The following is a 27,130-nucleotide window of genomic DNA, read 5'->3' on the forward strand; positions in this document are numbered from 1 at the left end:
GATGGAGCAGAGTATATCCGGACGTGAAGAGCAACTCGCGCCAAGAGCCTGACGACCCACCGTGTGTACCACGTGACTGCACTTCCGTCTCATTGTCATTGATCCTCGCAATGTGGCAGGAGGGGGGTGGGGGAAGACCAACACGCTTATTACGTACGCAGATTACGTTTAAATGCGTCACTGCGGTAACACCTGCGACTCCTCTCTTCTTCCTCCTCCTGGCAGCGCAATGTCCAACCTTGCTCCTCCGATTCCGGGAGACAAGTTTAACGTCAATCCGAGTGATGATACACCGACTTATTAATACTTTGTTCGTGGGACACTGTATCAAAGTGTTTGATTTAATCGATTATAATCAATCAACAAATTATAATCAACTTTAAATTGATTCTTACGATGAGCGTGACGTGACGTGAAAAGGGAGGAGAGGGGGGTGAAAATGAGGGTGAAAGGGGGGGTGCGTTTGCCGCTGATGCAATCTCTATATATGGTGACGTCACTAGTTTATGCAGGACTCGTGACCAGACCCCGACCACCTGCGGATACGTGAGCCTGGGAGATACGCGGGTCCGACGCACGGTTTTCCCGCTCGCCTCCACCCGCCCCGACCCAGACGAAGGATTCCCCAATCGCCCTTAGGATATCGGTGCACACGTCCCGTACCTGGCGGACGCCCACTCACCTGCTCCTCAAACCGATCGTCATTAAAGCGATTCCATCTCCAGCACCGTATTCTGAGAAGTTCCTGAATTCTACGTTGGTATATTTCGTTCAATGATCGCCTGCTCTCTCAATGGGGATAAATCATTTTAAACCCAAGTCGCTCTTGTTTACACTTCGGAATAAGACTTTAAAATCCTTCAATTGAATTCACATTCGCATCGCAATGTACAGTGAGTGAGTTCATAAATTAACAAGCGTTACGCCTAGGTCCCCCGTCGGTGAAGTGATGCGAGTTGACAAAGTGGCAGAGGCAAGGCGGACATCTTGGATTTTGACGTGGCGACCCAATTTTCAATAGCGTTCTTCCTTGTGCCTAGATACACCCACACACCAGATTATAAGTTGGTACTTCGCTTATTTTTCAAGATATTTCGCTCAAAATGTTCAGACATATATATGGTGGCGGCCATCTTGGATTTTGACGTGGCGACCCAATTTTCAATAGGGTTCTTCCTTATGCCTCGATACACCCACACACCAGATTATAAGTTGGTACTTCGCTTATTTTTCAAGATATTTCGCTCAAAATGTTCAGACATATATATGGTGGCGGCCATCTTGGATTTTGACGTGGCGACCCAATTTTCAATAGCGTTCTTCCTTATGCCTAGATACACCCACACACCAGATTAGAAGTTGGTACTTCGCTTATTTTATCAAGATATTCATCTCAAAAGGTTCAAACATACATGGCGGCGGCCATCTTGGATTTTGACGTGGCGACGCAATTTTCAATAGCGTTTTTCCGTGTGCCTAGATACACCCACACACCAGATTAGAAGTTGGTACTTCGCTTATTTTTCAAGATATTCATCTCACAAGGTTCAGACAAACATGGCATCAGACATACATGGCGGCGGCCATCTTGGATTTTGACGTGGCGACCCAATTTTCAATAGGGTTCTTCCTTATGCCTAGGTACACCCACACACCAGATTATAAGTTGGTATCTTCGCTTATTTTTCACGATATTTCGCTCACAGGTTCAGACCTCGCGAGATCTCGCGAGATCTTGGAGACGGCGGCAGCGATTCTCGAAGCTCCACACGGTCTCCACGTTTTTCGAAGTTAAGTCTGTTCACAATTGTATTTTGTCGAAACTGTATTTATCCTTCGTTGTGTGAAGTTATTGTGTGCAACTTTGGTTGTTTCTCGGTGTTTATCTTTCATAAATTGATCGTCTGTTTGCCGTGTCGCGAGCAAGGCTTTTGCCGCGTCGCGAACGATTTGAAATCGAAGTTAAGTGATTGTTCCCATTTGTATTTTCGTTAAAACTGTATTTATTTATGGTGTTGTACGTATAGTGTCCCGACGAAGATTTTTCGGTGCAAATCTTTCATACCTGTATTGAAAACCGTGTTAATTCGTGTCGTGTCTTGAGGCTTGTACAGTGTGCACTGTACAACCTTGAGGCTTTGTTTTTCTCTTTTCTCTCAGTGGTCCATCGTTTGTGATCCAATAACTTTCGTTCTCTGTATTCCCAGTCTTTTCACCCATAGCCTACTTCCTTGTGTAAATTTCAACTCAAAACAAACAAACAAAAAAAAAAAAACAACATTTCCTTCTCTGTTCTCATTCGTTTATTTCTTCTTATTCGTTCGTTCGTTCTTCGACCACGTGTTTCTCCCCCATTTCCCCAGATAGTTTTCACTCATTAACCTTCAATGTTTACACTTTCCCCTCAAGTTATGTATTCCGTCATATTTTATAACACCTTTTTCTTCCTCTTCTTTAAAAGGCTGCTTTCGACTTGCTCACCAAATCAATTCATCCCAAAAAAAATATCCATCTCCTATAGTGCCTTTTTTCTACATTCCCTAAACTCTCCTGCACTCCATCCTCCATCCAGCGTCCTTAAACGTATTTTTAACTCGAAGGTCACAAGAAACTCATTTTGCAATAAATGTTCGTTTCCCATAAATCGTACACTTTCAAAAATCAAATCTCACCCCTCCCCTCCAAATCTTCCCCATAACCCCTCCCCTCCAAATCTTCCCCATCACCCCTCCCCTCCAAATCTTCCCCATCACCCATCCCTTTCAAATCTCCCCCCTTGCCCCCTCCCTCCTAAACTACCCCCTCACCCCTCCCCGCCAAGACGCCCCCTCGCCCCTCCCCTCCTAGACTCCTGCCTCACCCCTCCCCTCCAAATCTCCCCCATATCCCATCCCTTTCAAATCCCTCCCCTTGTCCCTTCCCTCCCAAACTCCCCCCTCACCCCTCCCCTTCAAATCTCCCCACCCTCATTGCTTCTCAATTTCCCCCCTCTCACTCCCCCTCCTCAAAGCGTCCTCCCCGCTTCTTCCCCCTTCAAACTCTCACCTCCATCTCCCCCAACCTTCTGCCTCGCTCTTCCCCCTCCTCAAATAACACCTCATTGTGGCTCACCCAATCACCATCAAACCTTTTGTCCGCCCCATCCTTCCCTTTCTCCGAGCTATTCTGAAATCTCTGACACACCTTCAACAGCTCTCCCTACCTCTTCCACCTCTTCCACATCTTACCCTACCCCTCCTCCCCCCTGTTCTGTATCTGATGCTCCCCCTTCCTCTTCATTAACGGTATGGACCTCAAACATCCGGGGCCTTCGTTCAAACTTAACTGATCTCTCCATACAGGTTGCTTCTGTCAAACCAGACGTGATCTGCTTAACAGAAACTTTCCTCCTTTATGATGTCTCCGATTCCATAGTATCTCTCCCGGGCTACTCCCTCCTCCGGTATGATAGACCTGAGCCTCGTCCTGGAGGCGGGGTTGCTATCTTTATCAAAAACTCTCTTTCTCACTCGCCCTGCACTGCACTCTCTCCACCTCACCACCAGGAATACCTCTGGCTACGGCTTCCCCTTCGCTCCCACCTCTTGTTCATATGTGTGTTGTACCGTCCACCAAACAGTGATGACTCCATCTACATCTCGCTGTCTGATGATATGGACCAACTTCTATCTACTCATCCCAACTCTCTCTTCCTCATATGTGGTGATTTCAACTGTCATCATGCCAGTTGGCTGGGTGTGGGTACCTCTCTCACCAGCCATGGCTCCTCAGCAAAGGACTTCTGCGACTCACTGGGACTGACACAATCTGTCAATTTCCCGACCCGGATCTCAGTCAACGGAACATCTTCTCTTCTGGACTTGGTTATGACTAACTTCCCTGAAAATGTCTGCTGCTCTTCTTCTGCTCCGATCGGATCATCTGATCATGTCCTTGTTAAAGTGGACATCTCTCTGACCATCCTCAGGGAGCCTGCTCAGCGTCGACGAGTCTGGCATTTCACTCAGGCCAACTGGCACGGTCTTCAAGCAGCCATCAATCATCTGGACTGGTCTCCCATCTCTACCACCTCTGACATCAACTCATCCTGGGAATTCTTCCAAAGTAAATTGCTCTCTCTCATGCACAGATTTATCCCATCTCGTCTTCAGTTGTCATACCCTTCCTCCCGTCCATGGTACACGGAATCTTGTGGTGAGGCTGTTGCCCAGAAACAACTTGCCTTCGTCTCCTGGAAAGCAAATCCAACGGAAGGAAATCTCATTTCCTTTCACAAAGCCCGAAACAAGTGTGTGTCCACCCTCAGGAGAGCCAGGAAACAATATCTCTCCGTTCTCAAGACCGAACTCTCTTATCTGTCTCCCTCTTCCAAATCCTGGTGGCGTCTGGTCAAATCCGTTTCTGGTGTTTGTTCCCCCTCCATCCCCTCCCTTACCTCAAACGGCTACAGAGCTGACTCCGCACGTGAAAAAGCTGAATGCCTCAACTCTGTGTTTGCCTCTAAATCTTGTGTCCCAAACCCATCCCTCTCTGTACCCACCATACCCAGTCGTACCCTGCTGCTCCTGGACTCCGTGTCCTTTCCTCCTGACAAGGTGGAAAAGTTTCTTTCAACCCTCGACTCTGATTCTGCAACTGGACCCGACGGCATCAGCCCACGGGTCCTAAAATCCTGCTCTGCTGCTCTATCTCACCCTCTCTCTGTTCTCTTCACCCTCTCTTTTGCTCAAGGTCAACTGCCATCTGCTTGGAAATCAGCCAACATCACCGCTTTGCACAAAAAAGGTGCAAAAACAGACCCTAGCAACTACAGACCAATCAGCCTTCTCCCAATTATCAGCAAAGTCATGGAATCCATCATTGCTTCGGATATGAAATCTTTCCTCTTCTCCAATGGCTTGATCTCTGATCATCAATTTGGTTTCAGACCAGGTCACTCTACTCTGGACATGCTGCTTCTGCTGTCTCAACAATGGATGGAGGTCCTCAATGCCAAACAGGAAATTAGAGCTGTCTCCCTCGACATATCACGTGCCTTCGACACGGTCTGGCACCCCGCTCTGCTCACCAAACTCTCCTCCTTTGGTATCCATGGAAATCTCCACGCATGGCTGGCGGACTTCCTCTCTAGTCGTCGTCAACGTGTGGCCCTGAATGGGTTTCTCTCATCTCCTCTTCCTGTTCAGGCTGGAGTTCCCCAAGGCAGTGTTCTGGGCCCCGTGCTTTTTCTGGTCTTCATCAATGATCTCTCTGACTCTCTCGAAAATCCTCTATATCTCTTTGCTGATGACTCCACTCTCTGCCGCTCCATTCCTCTTCCCTCAGATCGGCAGTCTGCTGCCTCCTCACTCTCTGAAGACCTGGACAAAATCACAGACTGGTCAAACAAGTGGAACATGTCTTTCAATCCTGACAAATCTCACACTCTTACTATGTCTCTCCGAAAAGATCGACTGGACAACCCTCCCATCTACTTTCTCAACAATCCTCTCCAAGAAGTTCTGTCGCTCAAGATTTTGGGTCTCACTATCTGCCATGATCTTTCTTGGGAAAACCACATTTCCAAGCTGGCCTCCAAAGCCAGTCGCCGACTGGGCATCCTCCGTCGTGCGAAGTCCTTCCTCGGCACACCTGAGCTCCTCACCACATACAAGGCTTTCATCCGCAGCTCAATGGAATACTGTTCTCCCCTTTGGGCCGGTGCTCCTGCCTCACACCTAGCTCGGCTTCACGCTGTTGAAACCAAAGCTTTCAGAATTATTGGAATCTCCCGCGATGAAGCTATCTCTGAGGGCCTTTCACTCACTCACCGCAGGCAGGTAGGTGGTCTTTCTGTCTTCTACCGACTCCTCTCCGGCCTTGCACCCCCAGCTCTCTCTGTGCTCTGTCCCCCAAATATTCCTACAGGTCGCACAAGATCTGCCAGCAACCCTCTGATGGTTAAACTGCCGAAATCTCGGCTCTCTGCTCACCTTCACTCTTTCATTCCTCTTTTCTCCCGCCTCTGGAACAAACTCCCTCACTCCCTTCAATCCCACTCCTCCCTCCAGGTCTTTAAAACAGCTGTTCACCACCATCTCTTATCTTCCCCCATCCAAAACCTTGATCTTTTCTACCCCCGCTAATTCACCCCAGATCCACCTTGTTTGAAATTCCAACTTCTTTCCTGGAAGTCCTGGCAGTGTCCATATGTTTTATACCTCTCCCACCGCCCCCTTCCCATGCCCCCCCCCCCCAAAGCCCTCACCCTCTCTCAGATCTCTCGATGGCTCCATGTCTCTCGGTCCCTGCTCTCAAATGTTGTGTTTGTGTCCTTCCCCCTCTCTCCCCATCTTGTCTACCGCTCCCGATGTTATATGTTTTATGTGTCGGTTTGTCTTTCGGTGTGATTAATGTTCGCTCTTTCACGAGCCTCGATATTGTATACAAAAAAAAAAAAAAAAAAAAAAAAAAAAAAGACATATATATGGTGGCGGCCATCTTGGATTTTGACGTGGCGACCAAATTTTCAATAGCGTTCTTCCTTATGCCTCCATACACCCACACACCGAATTAGAAGTTGGTACTTCCCTTATTTTTCAAGATATTCATCTCAAAGGTTCAGACATACATGGCGGCAGCCATCTTGGAGTTTGACGTGTGTTGCACCCACACACCAAATTCGAATGCGGTCCTTCGCTTACACATGCACGCACGCCCGCACGCACGCACGCACGGACGGACAGAGGGGAAAACCATAGTCCCCCTTTCGCACCGCGGTGCGACGGGGACAATTAGACTAGCAACGGTATCCCCCCCTACGGGCAGGGGTTCAATTGGGAGGCCCAAATGAAAAGGCAAAATATCAGACATTGAAGGCTTTTTATTTTATTTTAAACGATTCATATAAACATCTGTTAAATCACATCATGCGCAAATCATCAAAATCCAAACAGTACATGAAGCCCATTTTGAAAAAATATTGAATTCTGCAAAACGGAAGCGGCCGCTACACGTCTTTCTTAGTCGCACGTTTACGTGTGAAGACTGCGCACCGAATCTGTAACACGGAAGCGGCCGCTACACCTGTTTCTCAGTCGCTTTGCACACGCTGCCGTGTTACTTCGGAGCCGCACGTTTATATCGGCGCCTGCGGAACTACGTAACTTCCGGTTAGTGCACCCTCCGCGACAACAGTCACGTTGTTGGAACCCATCTGTGGATCGGTCCCATCGGCCGATGGGTCTGACCCATCTGTGGATGCATGAGAAATGCAATGCAGACCCATCGGCCGATGGGTCTGCGCCATCTGCGGATGTGTTGTTCACCTTGATGTCGTCATGCAAGGGTTCCAACAATTGTTATGTTATGTAAAGCTTTACTAAAACTGCCATGTATCTGTTAATTACAAAATGTATTGACAAAATGTATAAATAGATGGGTAGAAATAGATAATAAAACATTTAAAAATCATCTCTGTTAAATTCCTACCACATGTAATTCCAATGACTGTGTACCTGATTGAAGAGCACCATTCTGTCAACACATTCCTTCAAGGTGAACAACACATCCGCAGATGGCGCAGACCCATCGGCGGATGGGTCTGCATTGTCATTTCTCGTGCATCCACAGATGGGTCAGACCCATCGGCCGATGGGACCGATCCACAGATGGGTTCCAACAATGTGATTGGATACGTTGAAAACAAACCACAAAAGGGCACGTGTTACAGACGGAAATTATGGAAACGGTGTAGGTTATTTGATCATAACTCGCTTAATTCTTGTCTGATCTTTAATATTTTAACTTTCCGACAAGCTAGAAGTAATTCTCTTTCTAACAATATAAAGTTTTATGAAAAATAAAGCGAAATGTTTGTATAGCCGCCCGCGGAACTACGTAACTTCCGGTTTACTCTAGTAGCTCATGGTGGTTGAGTATGCACTTTATTGTACAGACCTAAACTCTTCAGGAATCCACTAATTGAAGGTCCAGGAACAATATTTGGTTGGTAACACATTTGCCACTGACGGCGAAATAGCTGAAATGGCCATACCCCTTTTTGGGCCACGCCCCCTTTTTTGCCGTGACTGTATCTACAGAACCGTTGGACCTAGGAGGTTGCCCGACCACTCAAAATTTGCGCAATGGCCACATTATGGGGGGTCAGTAATACATTTTCATATCCAAAAGTCAATGGTTTTTAAGATAATTGCCAAAAACCGATTTCAACATGTTACGAACTACAATTGTATGATACCACCAAGGCCACAACATTATATGACACTTATACCTTTTGCATCATCCTATTTTGGAATTTACTTATTTGGATTTCTACACTTTTCGCCTTTACTACAGCCACAAAACGTGACACATTTAATGTTCCTGTCTCTGCAAGTGCACGTTTTGGTACTCATACATGCTCTTGGGCATTTGCATGGAGGAGGCAGGTCATCGGGCCTGCACGATACTGGCAGTATCACTGGTGTTATGCCAACGTCCGTTGCTTCATACCCATACTGGAGTGGATCTGGTTTGGTGACGGCAGGAGTTGGGGCTTGCAACCACATCTTACATTGAAGAAATGCTCGCTTTATGTGTTCTCGTAGCGTTGATGAACAGCACACAAGCTGGTTGAAGTCCAGTTCTTTCTTGGAGTTGTGGTACTGCTCCCATCGATATTCATCGAAAGTGGAACAGTCGGTCTTCTTTAATCCAGACACAAGGAACTTTTCAGCATTGCTTGTTATCTGTGGTGACAGTTCTTCTACACCAAACCCTTCCAGTAGGGAGAGATCGATGGATGCTTTCAGGCCAGACAGCTTTGGACCCACCTTGCTGGTACTGTCGCAACCGCTGAGAGCATGAATGGCTGGGAGACACGACACCAAACCGTTGTCCAGTTGATCAACCAACATGTGGACTGGTACAGTTTTCTTTGTTTTCCGGTTACCAAGCTTCACGTACAGCTTTTGTAGTTGCCAGGTTGTGTTGAAGTGGAAGATGAGGTTGACAAAGACATCTGTGTCAGGCGAGTCGACCAAGACTGATTGAACCCCGTGTTTCACAACACCATCATTAATATGGAACATGATTCTGTCGTCGGCTTCTTCTTGGTTGCTTGAGAGCTCTGCGATCTGTGTTTCAGTGCCAGCTAACAGTTTCCTGCATTCACCCCCATATACTCCTCCAAAGAATATTTCCTTGTCCGACTCGACATTCTGCAGCATCCACTTGAAGACATACTCCTGCAACCGAACTTTGTTCAACATTGAGCTCCAGAACATATCAAGATCGACAGGGAGTTTCTGATTGTCAGACCGAATGGTGATTGTGATTTGTTCTGAGGAACTTCGCTGTGCCCGTTCCATTTGCTTGATTGATGATTTTTGATAAACATCAAAAATAATGTCTATTCTTGTGGACACGGAGCCTGTAGCAAGAATCCTGTTGGAAAGACTCTCAGCCAATTCCCCGAATGTGTGAAGGCCCATCTTTTTCATCGGTAGTTTACGCACAAGTGCCATGAAGTCCACTATTGTCATCTGAGCGTCACTCTTTACATTCCTCGTCTCCTGTGGAAGGCGACTGACAAGTTCCCTGGCTAAGGAGGCTTTATCGGGCTTCTTCAATTTGATGCCATCTTTACATTCAGTGGTGAGGAACTGGGATGTGCTGGTCAATTCATACTTCAGGAGTTCTAGCATGCTGTACCCTCTTTCTCTAGCATAGTCAATGTACCTAACCGTTTCCGCTGCATCCTTTTTCGCCATCGATTTCTTCGCTGTGAACGGAGTAGAAGTACGTTTCACGAAAACAGTCTTGCGGTTGGTAGGGATTGTATCATGTAGGTGCTTCTCCTTATCCTGAAATCTGGTCTCAACAAACTCTTCATAACTCTTCTCACCAATTTCCAGGCATTCAAGTAATCCGTCGACAACCTCCTGGGGAATGTCAGCTCCAGTAGAGATGTTCTGAAGTCTGATTCCAGCGTCGAACGGATTGTTGATGGATTTTATGTAATCCAGAAGGGCCTTTGCACGAACATGGCCAATCTTCGTAGAACTTGGATTGAACTCATGGTGTAGGCTCAGCTCACTGTCATCTTTGTCTCCCAAGTTGCACCATTCCAGCAGCTGTGCCACATGAAGATCTTTCTCATGCTTTAGGAGATTCCATAAGGCTACTGCTTCTTTCTGTCTGGTCATCCCAATGATACCTCCAGCAACCTCGGCGGGTTTATTGTAACACTTCTCGAGTGCCATGTCAAATCCTACTGCACTGCCTTGTCGGGTAGTGTGGTACATCACCCATCCACCATCTGTAAAGCATCTGTAGATACCCGGGAACTTCCTTTGTAGGTCCAGGCAATCTTCAAGGAACAGCGTACCCCATCTGCTATAGTTTGTCCGGCCAAACCCGAAGGTATGGGATACCGCTGCCTGCATGCAGGCTCAACGACAAAACACCCATGACCGGAATTTCTAGCCATGTCTAGACTCTAGTCTAGACTCTAGACTAAATTCTAGTCTAGACTCTAGTCTAGACTCTAGTCTTGACTCTAGTCTAGACTCTAGTCTAGTCTAGACTCTTCAGGAATCAAGTAATTGAACAATAGGAACAGGAACAGGAACAATTACGAATAATATTGTAGTTCGTAACATGTTGAAATCGGTTTTTGGCAATTATCTTAAAAACCATTGACTTTTGGATATGAAAATGTATTACTGACCCCCCATAATGTGGCCATTGCGCAAATTTTGAGTGGTCGGGCAACCTCCTAGGTCCAACGGTTCTGTAGATACAGTCACGGCAAAAAGGGGGCGTGGCCCAAAAAGGGGTGTGGCCATTTCAGCTATTTCGCCGTCAGTGGCAAATGTGTTACCAACCAAATATTGTTCCTGGACCTTCAATTAGTGGATTCCTGAAGAGTTTAGGTCTGTACAATAAAGTGCATACTCAACCACCATGAGCTACTCTAGTAGTTAGTGCACCCTTCGCGACAACAGTCACGTGATTGGATACGTTGAAAACAAACCACAAAAGGGCACGTGTTACAGCTTACTTCCGGTAGTCTCGCCCTCACCTCTAGGAAGAGTTCGTCAGGAGTCGATCTACTCTCTCCTGGTACGTAGAATAAACAGTATTTGTTGAATTTCAACAAAAGCCACATCACTGTTCATATCGCTAAATATTATTCCATCATGTTTGGAAAAACTGGACGGACATTGCGGTACCTTTGAACGGACGGACGGACATTTGGTGAATTATCGTAAGATTAAGATTTTTAATTTAAGTGACTCTTCACCATTGAGATAGTGCTAAATAAGATTTATAGCATGATATTTCAAAAGGTTGGGGGCAGCATATGATAAAATTTGGTGGATGAGTTTGTTGGTTGACAACAACAAGCAGATTCGATTTTGGTTCAGGTCCGAATCCAGATGCTGCCTATCAGTGGGATTTCGGTGTATGTACCTATTGGGGTGACTTTAATAGGTTTCTCGGTGTTGGTTTTTCATACCTGTGTACAGAATCGTCGGTTTTTTCGTATCGTGTATTCTGAGGCCGAGTGTAGGCTACCGTGTCAGCCCTTGGCTTGAGGCTTTTGTTTTAGTCTCAGCGGTTCTCCGATCGCGCTGCAATTACTTTCGGTCTCTGTTTTTCACGGTCTTTTCACCCCATACTTCCTTGTTTTAAAATCTCAAAAAAGAAAAACCCAAATTTTTTTTTTTCCTTCCCTGTTCTTATCCGCTTGTTCGTTCTTATTTGTTCGTTCGTTCTTCGACCACGTTGTTCGTGATCACGTGATCACGTTGTTAAAAAATGTTTCATCTGTCCCCTGAAGAACTTTATTTTGTCATATTCTATAACACCTTTTTCTTCTTCTTCTATAAAAGAATGCTTTCGACTTGCTCACCAAATCTATTCATTCCAAAAAAAAAATCCATCTTTTACAGTGCATCTTTCATTCATTCCCTAAACTCTCCAGAACTCCACCCATCCTTCAGCGTCCTCAAATGTATTTTTGACTCGAATGTCTCAAGAAACTCATTTTGCAATAAATGTTTGTTTCCCATAAATCGTACACTTTTCAAAATCCAATCTCACCCCTTCCCTCCAAATCTTCCCCATCACCCATCTCTTTCAAATCTTCCCCCTTGCCCCTCCCCCCCAAATCTTCCCCATCACCCATCCCTTTCAAATCTCCACCCCTGCCCCTTCCCTCCTAAACTCCCCCCACATCCCAGCCCTCCGAGACTCTCCCTCACTCCTCCCCTCCTCGACTCCCCTCTCACCCCTCCTCCTCAAAGCATCCTCCCCGCTTCTTCCCCCTTCCAACTTTCACCTTCTTCTCCCTCAACCTTCTGCCTCACTCTTCCCCCTCCTCAAATAACACCTCACTGCGCCTCACCCAATCACCATCAAACCTCTTGTCCGCCCCATTCTTCCCTTTCTCCAAGCTATTCTGTAATCTCTGACACACCTTCAACAGCTCTCCCTACCTCTTCCTCCTCTTCCACATCTTACCCTACCGCTCCCCCCCCCCCTGTTCTGTATCTGATGCTCCCCCTTCCTCTTCCTTAACAGTATGGACCTCAAACATCCGGGGCCTTCGCTCAAACTTAACTGATCTCTCCATACAGGTTGCTTCTGACAAACCAGACGTGATCTGCTGAACAGAAACTTTCCTCCTTCATGATGTCTCTGATTCCTTGGTATCTTTCCCAGGTTACTCCCTCCTCCGGTATGATAGACCTGAGCCTCGTCCTGGAGGTGGGGTTGCTATCTTTATAAACAAACTCTCTTCCTCACTCGCCCTCCACTGCCCTCTCTCCACCTCACCCCCAGGAATACCTTTGGCAACGGCTTCCCCTTCGCTCCCACCTTTTGTTCATATGTGTGTTGTACCGTCCACCAAACAGTGATGACTCCATCTACATCTCGCTGTCTGTTAATATGGACCAACTTCTATCTACCCATCCCAAATCTCTCTTCCTCATATGTGGTGATTTCAACTGTCACCATGCCAGTTGGCTGGGGGTGGGTACCTCTCTCACCAGCCATGGCTCTTCAGCAAACGTCTTCTGTGACTCACTGGGACTGACACAATCTGTCAATTTCCCAACCCGGATCTCAGTCAACGGAGCATCTTCTCTTCTGGACTTGGTTATGACAAACTTCCCTGAAAATGGCTGCTGCTCTTCTTCTGCTCCAATCGGCAATCCGATCCTGTGCTTGTTAAAGTGGACATCTCTCTGACCATTCTCAGAGAGCCTCCTCAGCATCGAAGAGTCTGGCATTTCACTCAGGCCAACTGGCACGGTCTTCAAGCAGCCATCAATCATCTGGACTGGTCTCCCATCTCTACTGCCTCTGACATCAACTCATCCTGGGAATTCTTCCAAAGTAAATTGCTCTCTCTCATGCACAGATTTATCCCATCTCGTCTTCAGTTGTCATACCCTTCCTCCCGTCCATGGTACACGGAATGTTGTGGTGAGGCTATTGCCCAGAAACAACTTGCTTTCGTCTCCTGGAAAGCAAATCCAACGGAAGGAAATCTCATTTCCTTTCCCAAAGCCCGAAACAAGTGTGTGTCCACCCTCAGGAGAGCCAGGAAACAATATCTCTCCATTCTCAGGACCGAACTCTCTTATCTGTTTCCCTCTTCCAAATCCTGGTGGCGTCTGGTCAAATCTGTTTCTGGTGTTTGTTCCCCCTCCATCCCCTCCCTCACCTCAAATGGCCACACGGCTGAATCCGCACGTGGAAAAGCTGAATGCCTCAATTCTGTGTTTGCCTCTAAATCTTGTGTCCCAAACCCATCCCTCTCTGTACCCACTGTACCCAGCTGCTCCTGGACTCTGTGTCCTTTCCTCCTGACAAGGTGGAAAATTTTCTGTCAACCCTCGACTCTGATTCTGCAACTGGTCCTAAAATCATGTTCCTCCGCTCTTTCACTCCCTCTCTCTGTTCTCTTCACCCTCTCTTTTGCTCAAGGTCATCTTCCATCTGCTTAGAAATCTGCCAACATCACCGCTTTGCACAAAAAGGTGCAAAAACAGATCCCAGCAACTACAGACCAATCAGCCTTCTCCCAATTATCAGCAAAGTCATGGAATCCATCATTGCTTCAGATATGAAATCTTTCCTCTTCTCCAATGGCTTGATCTCTGATCATCAATTTGGTTTCAGACCTGGACACTCCACTCTGGACATGCTGCTTCTGCTTTCTCAACAATGAATGGAGGTCCTCAATGCCAAACAGGAAATTAGAGCAGTCTCCCTTGACATATCACGTGCCTTCGATACGGTCTTGCACCCCGCTCTACTCACCAAACTCTCCTCTTTTGGTATCCATGGAAATCTCCACGCATGGCTGGTGTACTTCCTCTCTAGTCGAAGTCAACGTGTGGCCCTGAATGGGTTTCTCTCATCTCCTCTTCCTGTTCAGGCTGGAGTTCCCCAAGGCAGTGTTCTGGGCCCTGTGCTTTTTCTGGTCTTCATCAATGATCTCTCTGACTCTTGAAAATCCTCTCTATCTCTTTGCTGACGACTCTACTCTCTGTCGCTCCATTCTTCATCCCTCAGATCGGCAGTCTGCAGCCTCCTCACTCTCTGCAGACCTTGACAAAATCACAGACTGGACAAACAAGTGGAACATGTCTTTCAATCCTGACAAATCTCACACTCTTACGATGTCTCTCCGAAAAGACCGACTGGACAACCCTCCCATCCACTTTCTGAATAATCCTCTCCAAGAAGTTCTGTCACTCAAGCTTTTGGGTCTCACTATCTGCCATGATCTTTCCTGGGAAAACCACATTTCAAATCTGGCCTCCAAAGCCAGTCGCCGACTGGGCATCCACCGTCGTGCGAAGTTCTTCCTTGGCACACCTGAGCTCCTCACCACATACAAGGCTTTCATCCACAGCTCAATGGAATACTGCTCTCCCCTCTGGGCTGGTGCTCCTGCCTCACACCTAGCTCGCCTTCACGCTGTTGAAACCAAAGCATTCAGAATCATTGGAATCTCCCGCGATGAAGCTAACTCCAAGGGCCTCTCACTCACTCACCGCAGGCAGGTTGGTGGTCTTTCCGTCTTCTACCGACTCCTCTCTGGCCTTGCCCCCCCAGCTCTCTCTGGGCTCTGTCCCGCAAATATTCCTACAGGTCGCACAAGATCTGCCTGCAACCCTCTTATGGTTAAACTGCCAAAATCAAGACTCTCTGCTCACCTTCACTCCTTCATTCCTCTTTTCTCCTGCCTCTGGAACAAACTCCCTCACTCTCTTCAATCCCACTCCACCCTCCAAGTCTTTAAAACAGCTGTTCACCACCATCTCTTATCTTCCCCCATCCAAAACCTTGATCTTTTCTACCCCCGCTAATTTCACCCCAATGCCACTTTTTTGAAATACCAACTTCTGTCCAGGAAGTCCTTGGTGTCCTTGTGTTTTATACTTCTCCCTCCCCCCTCCCCCCTTTCCATGCCTCCTCCCCCCGGGCCCTCTCCCTTCCACACATCTCCCTGCTCTCGGATGTTGTGTTTGTGTGCTTCCCCGTCTCCCCATCTTGTCTTCCGCTCCCTCTTTTTGGGTATTTTGTTTGTCTGGTTGATTTGTTTGTGAAGTAAATGTTAGCTCTTTCACGAGCCTCGATTCAGTATACAAAAAAAAAAAAAAAAAAAATCCAAAACGTAAACACCACGTAGCGGAGGTATGTTCGACCGAGTGCTGTTCTTTCCTTTTTCCGATGATTTCAAACAAATTTTAAACCTGATGTTCTGAGCAAAGGCCCAACAAACAGAATTGAACTTCTCTGAACAGCTGTGGTTTGCTTGGAACAAAAGTGAAGAGTACATTTTTCCTCCCACAATCAAACTGTAATGGTCTATTTTGTACGTACCACAATCTGCTCCCTTCCTGGTACTTGATCTTTACACTCATTAATCGGATCTTGAACCCTTTACTCTGTGTTCAGCAGCGACCATCTTTATCTACATTTCCCACTCACCAGATAATGTTTTTTTTCACGGCCCATACTCCAGGGCGCACTTTGTGCACCAGGAAATTGTCATCTTGAAACGCAAGGTTCGTATTTCGTGAGTTTTAATCGAGAAAACCCAAGAGCAGAACAAAAAGCCACCACATTGCTGCAGTGAAGCACAGAATGGTCTTTGTGATGTCACAGGCATTGCTGTCTTGGTAACCACATTCCACAATATAAACAAACAGATTTTATTGTTAATTGTGTCGTTTTGTCATTACCTGCACCACCAAAGGTGGACTGAGGTTATGTTTTCACACCTGACTGTTTGTTTGTCTGCAAGGAGGATATCTCAAAAAATTATGGACAGATTCAGATGAAACTTTGTGGACAGGTTGAGTTTGACAAGGACGAATTGATTTGATGACGATCCAGATCCCATAATTTTATGTGATTCTTCACCATTGAGAGAAAGGGCCACAAACAATGTTGTTATGTTTATGGGGGGTGGGGGGTGGGGGTGGGGGGGGGGGGGGTAGCAGGGGAGGAAGGGCAAGAGATGACCTTCAGAGAGATAGAACTGCATAGAATATGATGGACTGTGCGTGAGTAGGAAGCAAATCTCGATGTAAGGAAGTAGGGACCTGTTAGCTTAAGGATTGTGTTCGAATGTGCATGATATGGAGGGTCATGTGTGTGATTACATAGAGATGGATTAGAGTTAATTAAACGTGTGTAAAACCTCATGTAACCATCCACCGGGTGTGCCGGATGACATCTCTGCAGACCAGGGTTCGCACCAGCCCAGAAGAACGAAGCAGAGTTATGGGATTTTGCCAGGCAAGGAGAGGGGAGAGTGGAGCTATGATCGTCCCCGAGAAGGGGGTGCAGCCTAATGCCTGGAGGGATGCTGGGTTGTCAAGGAAGACAAGGGAGGAGCTTTCAAAAAGGTGCAGCCTCGAGGATTTGTGCTCAGCCTGGGTGAGGAAACTGCAACAGATTTGAGGAGAGTATGTTTGTTGTGAGAGAACTGAGAAGGAATGATGAGAACTGACGAGGATTGGTGAGAACGCCTTTACCTGTGGCCAACAAGTTGCTTGAGCCTTTTCGTGCCAGGTGTTTTGGAGAAACTGCATCAAAACAAGCAAATATCCAAGCTCACCAATGACAGGTCAGCCAGAGACTTACCTGAGCTAAATGTTGGTGAGTACATCTGCATGAAACCGCTGCCTGGAGACCAGACTGGTCGCTGGAAAGTAGGAACCTGTGTGTAACAGGTTGCCCCATGCTCCTACCTCGTGGAAGTGGAGTGTGCCCTGTATTGCTGCTATCGTGTGGACCTGAGAGTGGCTGAGGTAGCACCTGGAATGGACAGCACTTGGATGCGCCAGCGGACGAAAGGTGCAGCCCTAGCATCGCAAGACCTGATGTGCAATGTGGAGACAAAACTGCCATTGTGTCTGAGGGTTGCAGTGCTGAGAAATTGGTGCGTGTGAGCACACACCAGCCGGGAGGACCTGCAGCACACCTTCAACACCGGATGAGATCAAAGAGCTTTTCTCACACATATGCCCCTTTCCCCCCCCCCCAGTGGAAGACTGTCGAGACCCCCAAACAGACTCGATTTATGAACTGGAACATGTAACAGCAACAACATTTATTAGCCTGATGTGATTGGTTCGTTGAACTGTTCAGCTCTGGGAAAAGTCCTGTGGTATCATTTTGCCAGAAGAACAGGAGTTTTTTCATGGTTTTTTTTGCAATAAATAAATGAGCAATGAATGCATTTGATTTGTGTTGGAATTATGAAATTGTCCTCGCCGAGAGATAACATTTCCCTTCACTTTAATTGTTGTGTTGCCTGTTTACACCTCTTTGCAATAATTGTTGTGTTACCTGTTTACAGATCTCTTTGCAATAATTATTGTGTTACCTGTTTACAGATCTCTTTGCAATAATTATTGTGTTACCTGTTTACACGTCTTTGCAAAATGTGAGTAGAACAAATTGCATGATAACATATCAGTATTGTTAAAAAGGGAGATGTTACAGTTGTTAACTTGTTGCATAACACGGACACCGCCTAGTGGGTGATTCGGGCATGCATGGCAATACTGTGGGGATGTACTTCCGGAGTCTCCTCCAGGGTGCACATGGAACATGACTTGCTTGAACTGACGTCGGCTCCGTGTCCATTTATACAAGCGTCTGAAACAGGTGGGGCCTCGTCCCGTGACGTCATGAACAACATGATGACGCAGTCTCACAGAACGAGCGCGCGATGTACCGCTCATTTGAGACTCACAGCACGTCACGTGATTATTTTAATAACATCAACGAGATTTTTCAACTTGTTTCTCACCTTAAGTTTATTTTCTTGTGAAAGAATAACTGAACGAGGGCACATTCCGTGGGGTTTAAACCCTTTCATGTGATGATAACGTTTATTTTAAACCCTTTATCTGATTATCCCGTTTAATAAACAAACTCGTTCTCATCTCGTTATCATTTATTAAAACAAACATCATTCCCGAATTCCGATCCACGGATTTCTCTGATCGATGTTCGAGTTCAGAAAGTTCAATTGGAGCCTGAACTGAACTCATTCGGGAGAACGATCTTCAAAATGTGCTTCAGGTTCAAACCTGGACGGCTGGATTCGAATCCCGACCCAGGTTTCAACTGCCGTCCAGGTGTTTCTCATGCAAGTGATTCATCAATGTGTTCACCTTCGTCCCTCGGATGGACGTAAAGCCGGACGTCCTGTGTGCTAGGATCAGTTGGTGAACTTTAAAGATCCCACGGTGTCCTTCACGAAGAGCAGGTACCCACTTCGCTCATGGGCATATCTCGCCCTGAGGGCACCACCTGTTTGTTGACGGTTTTGTCTGCCGCCAGGTAACAAGTAAGTACGATTTGTTCATCACAGTACATTATGCGACACCTTCTCAGGATTCCGTCCTCGCGTGATGACGCGACCTTTAACTTTGTGACGTCACCATGCCCATTGTTGAATCGTGATTTTATCTCTCGATTGTGACGTCATCACATGAATCTCTTCAATGCGATTCGTTTGGACAGGTGAGATGAAACTACCACCAGGTGTACATCCTGACGTGTACAGAGAATTATCCTCCGGTAAGTTTGTTGTGAATCGGACAATTTTGTTTCATTTATTATTTTAATTTATTTAAGCGAACAGTTTGTTATCTTGTCGAACAATGAGTTATCATTGTAATATACGTTTAATGAATCACTGGGATGAAGCCTAATGGTGTCCAGGTAATATAGATCCAGGTAACCTCTTGAGGAGGTGACATGATGGATGATGTATGAACGAAGAAACGTAACATCACATGTCATAAGTTACCCCTGGGACGTCACAAAAAGTTACCCTTAAAGGGATCCCAGCACTCTCCTGTGCAGTGGAGAACAGAACTCATGATGTAGCATTTAGTGCGAGAGAAGAATTGAATGAAGAAGAAGAACAATTTCTTGAGAAGGTACCTGGATGTTATGTCACATGTGGAAATTGTGAAAAAGTGAAATCATCACATGTCCAACACGTGACAAAAATGCAGCAACGAACTCTGGGATCGTCAGATGTAGATCCACCTTGGGTCATCTGCTACTAAATCGATAGACCATAGAAATCAGTGCTTCGTTTGTGTAAAGGAGCGAGATCGCACAGGTGAACATAAATTACTACCTGCGAGTACAAAGGATCGACAAAATGTGTCATGGGAGCACGAAAAGGTACTCGGTCATGATGATATGGTACATCGTATCCAGGTACAGTCACGTGAAAAAGTAAGTACACCCCATGTAAAGTTTTGACTTTTTCAACATATTTCAACATACAGCTTTTTTGATCTTCATTTCAACAATATTGGTAGATAAAGGTGATATAATATAACAAATATCATGAAACATTTACATTTTGTAGTCCATTGTATAATTAAAAAAAAAAATGCAAATTTCGCATGTGGAAAAAGTAAGTACACCCGTGGCTCTAATAGGTGGTATTTCCCCCTTTGGCAGAAACAACCTCAAATAGGTGTTTCTTATAACTGTCTACCAGTCTCTGACATCGACTGGGAGAAATTTTTGCCCACTCCTCCATGCAGAATTCTTTCAGCTGTGCGATGTTTGAGGGGTTTCTGGCATGCACAGATCGTTTCAAATCCCCCCCACAACATCTCGATGGGATTTAAATCCGGGCTTTGTCTTGGCCATTCCAGAACCCTCCATTTCTTTCTTTTCAGCCATTCCTTGGTGGATTTACCGGTATGTTTAGGGTCATTGTCATGTTGCAAGGTCCACACTCGGTTGAGCTTCAACTTTCCGACAGATGGCCTCGCATTATCCTCAAGCACTCTCTGGTACAATGAAGAATTCATAGTGGATTCTATGATGGTGAGCTGCCCAGGCCCTGATGCAGCAAAGCTGCCCCAAACCATAATATTTCCACCACCATGCTTTACAGTTGGTATCAGGTTCTTGTGGTCAAATGCTGTCTTTGGTTTTCGCCAAACATGTCTTCTGGTACTGTGGCCAAATAGCTCTATCTTTGACTCATCTGTCCAGAGCACATTGTTCCAGAAGTGCTGGTCTTTGCCTAGGTGTTCATTGGCAAACTTTAGTCTTGCCCTGATGTTCTTTCTGGACAGCAAAGGTTTCCTCCTGGCACACCTCCCATGTAGATCAAATTTGTGCAGCCTCTTTCTCATGGTCGACTCGTGCACTTTGACATCAACAGTGGCAAGAGCTACCTATAGGTACCGTGATGACATTCTGGGGTTCTTAGAGACTTCTTTCAGCATCTTGCGGTCTGCTCTCGGGCTGAACTTGCTGGGGCGGCCTGGCCTGAACAAGTTGGCAGTTGTTTGGAATCTTCTCCACTTGAAGATGATCTTCCAGACAGTCGAATGATTGATTTCAAATTGTTTGGAGATCTTTTTTAATCCCTTCCCAGACTCGTAGGCATCTATAACCTTCTTTCTGAAGGCCTCAGAGAGCTCTTTCGATCTAGGCATGGTGACGCCGCACACTTCAACAACAAAGAGCAAACCAAACGAAATGTCTGAGGTTTAAATAAGACAGGTTCCTCCAAGATCCTTTCTCCAATGTTCTATTCATTTGCACCTGAGCTGGTGCACCTGATTCTAATTTTAGGTATTTGAAAGTGATAAATGTAGGGGTGTACTTACTTTTTCCACATGCGAAATTTGCATTTATGTTTATTTAAATTATACAATGGACTACAAAATGTAAATGTTTCATGATATTTGTTATATTATATCACCTTTATCTATCAATATTGTTGAAATGAAGATCAAATAACTGTATGTTGAAATATGTTGAAAATGTCAAAACATTACATGGGGTGTACTTACTTTTTCACGTGACTGTATATGGTAACAATTGTGGTGACATGACTGATAATGACTTCAGGTACCACAAGTCCTGTTTGTGTACAAATATGACAAAGTCACACCTGCTGATGAAACACACCTATGATCCAGTACATGATGATGCTCTGCAGTGGTTCACCTCTTATAAAGATGGTAACTTATCTGAAGATCCGAACACGATCATCTTTCTGAGTTCACTTCACCACAAATACAGGTGCTGGTTGTCCATACCTGGTATAGTGAATACCACTTTATACAGGTGGTCCATTCTCAAAAAGAAATTGAAGAATACTACGCAGACCGTGGATCAATGGTTATGATAGTACCACGCCACGGTCATGATAGTTCAAAGGTCACTCTTCTATCATTTGTTCATCAGATATGTCAACAGGTTATCTTCTATCAAAGGTTACCTGCCTGAAGAAAAGTACAGAGGAAAGTGGTGACGAATCCACAACCACAGGTGCTCATCCTGAAAAGAAAGTTATCTTCCACCATTTTGCAAAATCATTCCGGAACGATGTGAAGGACACCTCTGAGCAACTAAGAAGAAGAAGAATCCAGAAGATGATCCATCGACGTTTATTCATCGCTATGATTCTGCATCTGAATGTGGACATGTGTCACTCTACAATCACGTGGCCTGGATGGTGACCGATTCAACTCCAAAGAAGAATGAGTCAGACTTAAAGTGGAACTGAATGAGAGAAATCGGGAAAAAGTGCTCAATATGGATCAAGGCATTTGTGCACCTGTAACAGGTTTCCCGTCAAGCATTTCACACCTTAAACAAACTAACAAACTCGGAGTAAAGTCAATAAAATATTGAACCGTTTTGACAATGTCATCAGGTATCAAACAGCCAGAGATGTATCGCTTCCATGTCACGGACGAGTGAGGAGGACCAGGAACAAGGTGAGCTCTTGATTCTCACAAACCTTAAAGGTGGAAAATTCACTCAAAGTGCCATTGATAACCTGGACTTCCATGCACACTGGAAGGTACAACAACGCGTGGCACTACCCACAACATCTACCAACATTCAGGTAACGATGATGAGGTATTGAAAGCTGTTACATCAGGACCATGAACCAAAACACCTGGAAGAGCCCCATTGGCAGGAATTCAGCACTTCCAGACTAAGGTGAGTGGTCTAACCTTGAGAGATCGACAGCAAAATCGTTCCTTGTGCGGCCGGAAACTTGTACAAGAACCAAGAGATACCAAGGTGATTACAGATCTCAGTCATACGGAAGCTGAGAGAAAGAGAGTCTTTGGAAACTGATGATCAGAAGAGTCTTGCGACTTGGAATTCCTTCCATGAACTGAGGATGAAAAACTCCAAACGTTGATTGGATATGGACCTTTCTTACCCGAATCACCAGTAAAACGTGACGTTGTTGAAACATCTCTTTAACATCCCATCACAGCTACCAAGAAACTGGGCCAACAACACCACATGTTAATAAAACTCTAGAATGTGGAAACAGGTGTTGGTGAAATTTGGAACATATTACCTCGTTATACAAAGTATTTACTTCTGAAGCTTGGAACATATTACCTCGATATACAAAGTATTTACTTCTGAAGCTTGGAACATATTATCTCGATATACAAAGTATTTACTTCTGAAATTTGGAACATATTACCTGGGTATACAAAGTATTTACTTCTGAAATTTGGAACATATTACCTGGGTATACAAAGTATTTACTTCTGAAATTTGGAACATATTATCTCGATATACAAAGTATTTACTTCTGAAATTTGGAACATATTACCTGGGTATACAAAGTATTTACTTCTGAAATTTGGAACATATTACCTGGGTATACAAAGTATTTACTTCTGAAATTTGGAACATATTACCTCGATATACAAAGTATTTACTTCTGAAATTTGGAACATATTACCTCGATATACAAAGTATTTACTTCTGAAATTTGGAACATGTTACCTTGATATACAAAGTATTTACTTCTGAAATTTGGAACATATTACCTCGATATACAAAGTATTTACTTCTGAAATTTGCAGGCCGATTTCGTCCAGTGGAAGCTGAGAAACGTATTTTCAGTCCCCATGTTGAAGCTGCATCCAGAGAAACGATTCCTTTTATTAAGGGAGGAGCGCTTTGCTCCTCCCTTGATACGAACATCTGAATAACACAGGAAAGGTTAATGGGAGTAATAAATATCATGGGTGAGAATTTGTGATGATAAATGATGGAGGTGCACTGCGAGCTTGAACACCTGGAGGGAAGAGAATAAAGAAGAACATCCTCTGGAAGGAGTTTCCATAGATGGGAGAAGTGAGGAATATAAGAGGTGAGGTGTGCAGTCAGTCTGGATTTTGGAAGATTAACCAAGAGGGACTTACTGGAACTGACTGGAAGAACATGTGCGTCCTGGAGTTTCTGGGGAGGAGCGGAGGATTGAGGGAGCAGAGGTAGCCATGTTGGAGAATACAAACAACATGCATTTTAAGGCCATTTTCCCTGCTAGAGCGGGGGTTAGCCTTGCGGTCCCCATGACAATCTTCTCCATCTTGCCCTATTTTCTGCATCTCTCCTTGTTAACCCCCTTGCCCGCATTTCTTCTTCCACCATCTTTAGCCAAGTCTTTCTCGGTCTTCCCCGTCCTCTACTTCCTTCGACATTCATTTCCATCACTCTTCTCAACCAGTCACTTTCATCCTTCCTCAACACATGACCAAACCATCTCAACCTGTTCCTCTTCACAGCATCAATCACAGGCTCTATTCCCATCATTTTTCGCAATTCATCATTTGTCTTCCTCTCTCTCAACGATACTCCGCACATCCATTGAACCATTCGCATTTCCACCCTTTCCAACCTTCGTTGCTGCTCTACGATCATTACCCATGTCTCGCTCCCATAAATCATAACACTTCTCACACATGCAGCATACACCTTTCCCTTCAGCTTCAACGACACTCCCCTCCTCATCAGCATGCCACTCAGTTCCTGAAACTTCTTCCATGCACTTCTCACTCGAGCAACCGTTGCCGAGTCTGATCCACCTTCTCCATTCAGTAATAGGATATATAGGAGAATATATGGAGAATATACACGAGAAAACGGAATAGACACCGACCGGCCTGCGGTGCGAGAGCGGCAGACATCTTGCTTCGACATCATCAGGAAGATTCCAATAATTTCGAGAGTTTGAGATTCCATGGAATCCAGAGGAGACAAATGTGAAGTTAGAAGGTGATGGGAGGGACGTGTGTGGTCAGCAACCAATATCTGAGAGCAGAACTCCATTAATCTATGGACAAAGGTCGCGTTCACTGTGATTAGCTCTGATTTACCAAGGAAAGACTTGGATCGACGGAGCATTCCCAATTTGCAGTTTCTGGGACCAGCTTTACTCCTTGGTCATCCCAGGAAAGCACAAGGCTTATTGCGAGGCTGAGAAGTTCAAGACATTGAACCTCTTACAATGGATGGCCATGGTCATCGATAGGTGAGTGAGTTTGACAATCGTTCAGGAGAAATTGGGTGAGACCGAGATTCTCCATGATTGAAGGACATGTTCCATTTCGTTTGGCGGTTGTTGCAACATGACTGACGTTACAATTTATTCGCTGCCGTCTGGGGATTCCTTCCTCACGTGATGACGATCCTTTAACTTTGTGACATCGTATCCAGGTATGTCGTCACAATTGTGTTGACATGATTGATGATGACTTCAGGTACCACAAGTCCTGTTTGTGTTCAAATATGACAAAGTCTCACCTGCAGATGAAACACACCTGTGATCCAGTACATGATGATGCTCTGCAGTGGTTCACCTTTTACAAAGATGGTAACTTATCTGAAGATCCGAACATTATCATCTTTCTGAGTTCACTTCACCACAAATACAGGTGCTGGTTGTCCGTACCTGGTATAGTGAATACCACTTTATACAGGTGCTCCATTCTCAAAAAGAAACTACCTGTGAGTCCTCCGGTAAGTCATCACGCACGTTATTAAATGGCGATGTTCTGGCTGTGTTTGCATTGGATGGAAGAGATTTCCACGAAGATTGAGGATTAAAACCTCCATGGGAAACGATGAGAACCTGACGTTTTGGGTGTGAACCCTTCATCGGAGAAAAAGAGATCATAAAGGTCACCTGGCCATATTTCCCGCTGTGTGATATCAGATGAACGTTCTATTAATTCCATCCATGGTTCCACATTCTACCTGTGATCCAATCCAAACCCACTCTTACCTTCACGATTAATACTCGTTAATAGGGAGGAGGGGGAAAACGGCAGGGGGATGGGGGGCAGGAGGACAAAGTCATCCTGGGGGAAGAGTGTTTTAACCTCAACTATGCCCTGAGGCGCGTGCGATTTGGTCTCTTCCGAAGACAGAAGCCTCTTCCGGAAGATTGCTTTGCGCCGAATAGGCAAAAGAGAAGCAAGATGGCGGCCAAACAAGTATTACTCACGCTCATGATGGAAGAATTAGACAAAGATGGCACGACATCACAAGTTGATGCAAATATCCAGATTGTGTTTTCACTTGCAAGTTTTGCTGCGTAAGTATAACCTCTTCTCTTCCGCCTCTTCTTCCTCTTCCTCTTCTAACCGCCTCTTCTGCTGGATAATGGGAAGAGGCAGAAGAGCTTCCGAGAAGAGAAGCGTTCAAATCGAACGACCGGAAGAGAGCTCTTCTGCTTCCAGAAGTGCAAATCGCACGCGCCTCAGGTGAAAAAAAGGACTTGTAATACCCTCTGTCACCACCACTAGGTGGTGGCGCTACATGGTACACATTTACATAGAGAGGATGACATGATGGTACCCCTCCCCCCCCCAGCCCCCATACCAGCCCCCCCAGTGAGGCCGCGTCCATGTTATCCCCCACATCGTCAATATTAACCCCCACACAAAGATGTATTTGTACCCCGATCCATGGTTGGAGTTTGTTTGACGACATTAGTCCCGTTCACGTGATCTGCTGGAACTGCCTGTACATTTCTCCCTTCAATCTCCATCATGATCACTTGATAAACATTGGTTGTACCTGTGATCGGTACAATAGATCTTCATATTGGTTGTACCTGTGATCAATACAATAGATTTTAACATTGTTTTTTTTTTGTTTGTTTGTTTTTTGGTATACTGAATTGAGGCTCGTGAAAGAGCTAACATTTACTTCACAAACAAATCAACCAAACAAAATATATAAAAAGAGGGAGCGGAAGACAAGATGGGGAGAGAAGGGGAAGCACACAAACACAACATTTTAGAGCAGGGAGATGTGTGGAAGGGAAAGGGCTTGGGGGGAGGAGGCGTGGGAAGGGGGGGGGGGGGGAGGGAGAAGTATAAAACACAAGGACACCAAAGACTTCCAGGACAGAAGTTGGTATTTCAAAAAAGTGGAATTGGGGTGAAATTAGCGGGGGTAGAAAAGTTCAAGGTTTTGGATGGGGGAAGATATGAGATGGTGGTGAACAGCTGTTTTAAAGACCTGGAGGGTGGAGTGGGATTGAAGAGAGTGAAGGAGTTTGTTCCAGAGGCGGGATAAAAGAGGAATGAAGGAGTGAAGGTGAGCAGAGAGTCTTGATTTTGGCAGTTTAACCATAAGAGGGTTGCAGGCAGATCTTGTGCAACCTGTAGGAATATTTGCGGGACAGAGCCCAGAGAGAGCTGGGGGGGCAAGGCCAGAGAGGAGTCGGTAGAAGACGGAAGACCACCAACCTGCCTGCGGTGAGTGAGTGAGAGGCCCT

This window comes from Myxine glutinosa, chromosome 1, assembly GCF_964187855.1.
Source record: "Myxine glutinosa chromosome 1, kmMyxGlut1.1, whole genome shotgun sequence".
Classification (NCBI taxonomy): Eukaryota; Metazoa; Chordata; class Myxini; order Myxiniformes; family Myxinidae; genus Myxine; species Myxine glutinosa.